Source organism: Pinus tabuliformis, chromosome 9 (assembly GCF_031772625.1).
Source record: "Pinus tabuliformis cultivar Carrire ecotype Pingquan chromosome 9, CPIR1, whole genome shotgun sequence".
NCBI lineage: Eukaryota > Viridiplantae > Streptophyta > Pinopsida > Pinales > Pinaceae > Pinus > Pinus tabuliformis.
The window spans coordinates 1279831869-1279833929 of record NC_142307.1 but is presented as its reverse complement, the minus strand read 5'-3'; the positions used below and the strand labels follow the sequence as shown (position 1 = coordinate 1279833929).

Here is a 2061-nt window from a genome sequence, read left to right as displayed (position 1 = left end):
GCAGAAAATGTGGGAAATATGAGGAGAGCCCCTTGAGGATAAGAATACTTGTTAATACTTAGAAATAGACACACCAAATGTTGTCACCTAACTATGAAAATTATCATTGGGTTATGTCTCTTTGTAAATTCCAATATTTTTCAAACTTATGATGAACCTGAGATCTAGCTTTCATGATGCTGACTGTTTCAAAATATTGTCAAGTGCATTGTGGGCATATTTATGTTGCTACATTTGGCATACATGTCTACAAATGTGTTCCTCATCGGAGCATTTCTAATAGAGGACCTTTTTATCTTGCAAAGAGAGTATGATACTCTGTAATTCTTTAACATTGATAATAAAACACTACATATTAATTTAATGAGAAACTCTTATACACACCAGTCAATTAATGACCATTGTCAACAACAAGCGGATTGTTTACACAAAGCATGACAACATATTCATTTCTTTTGACTGGTGTTCAATTCTACCTTTTTTTTTCTCACTCCTCTGCTCATGGTGGAGTAACATCACACTCATATCATCCACAAAATGTGGGGAGGCACCTAAGGTTTTTCGTTCAAGGTTTTTAGTGGAGCTAGGGAATTGTGAGCAATATATTTTTAAATAGGAGTACTGTGTTTTCAAAGCATAGGTCAAACAATGTAAAATAGGCCTGGAAGGTAGAACAACTATTTTAGTTTGTTATGGAAATTTTCTATAGGAGGAGTATAGTACAATATATCGAGGTAAAAATGATGATCATAAGCAGAATCTGGAAAATTAGCGACCTAAAGATCATCATCAGCCTCAAAAGAATATTTTGTAAAACGGCCCTATAGGTATCTCCTCTATATCAATGGTTTCCCAAAAAGTGTAGATGCATGCTGGAAGAAAATAAAGTAACCCACAGTATTTGCAGAGACAAAAAATGGGAGGGGATAAACAAAACGAATAACAATATTGAGAAATTCCAATCTACGAGGAAAATCAATCTCAAAGCAGAGAATATTATAATGTTGCACTTTGCAAGAGTACATAATAAGAGGTAATCAAGGCCTAAGAATCACTATTATCAACGCCTAATCCATATAACATCTTGTAGCTTCCAAAAATACATGAAGTAAGTAGGCTATCAGAACCAACTTGATGACTTGGCCCAATCCTCTATACATCCATTATTTCAGCCAACTTGTTTAAATACTTGATATCGTACACTTTGGGGAAATAGACCCTCAACAGATTGAAGAAATCTGATTCCTCGGGGGGCAGGTTCTGACATCTCAACAATTTCAACAAGTACCCAAAGTCATATCCACTGTGGAAGGTAATCCAATGCACATTTTCATTCAACACAACGCTCGACGACATGAGAAGCTCGCCGAAACGATGTGAATCATTACCCTTCTCCTCTTTCTTCTCAAAATCAATCCCACTATGTTTCAAAAACTCAATGGAATCATGTGCATAAACATCAACATTGATGTTGAATTCCATGAAATTGAATTTCCAAACACAATGCTCATTCGTCCCACATGTGGGAAAATTTCTATCTTCATCCTAGAATGTGATACCCAATTGAATCAATTTCAAGAGATTCACATTGGCTCTGAGTGTTTGGTAATGGAACTCTGCATTGTTTCTAAAAACCCCCACAGGCTTGACTACAACACTAGGGAACTCCATGTCCATGGCTATATAAGGGAAATCATCAACTATTTCATGAATTAAATCAAATTTCTATTCAAGGTTATCTGCCCAAACCTCACGTATGCAAAGAAAGCCCTATCGAGTTGTTGACATGTAGGCAAAAAACCTAGTCTTCTCATATCCAAACTTTGAATCCCCACCATAGAGAACAAATTGTTATGAATGTAAGTAGTGGGACTTTTCCCTATGACCTCTAAAATTAAGAAAATAAACTGATGTGTGTTAAGTAAAGGAAGACACAGTGGTCTTTGAAAAGGGTTGGTACTTTCTCCTAGATAAAGGAATGATGAAAATTTGTCACAACTTTCAATAATAAGTCCACTATGGAATTTTGCTAGTGCAGATCAAATGGCATTGAAGAAATTA

At 35.7% G+C, this 2061-nt stretch overlaps 1 pseudogene; it reads right to left on the bottom strand.

The window, feature by feature from the left end:
- Positions 1-1044: 1044 nt before the first annotated feature.
- Positions 1045-1677, bottom strand: LOC149153230 (putative CCR4-associated factor 1 homolog 6 pseudogene; annotated as a pseudogene).
- Between the last annotated feature and the right edge of the window lie 384 nt (positions 1678-2061).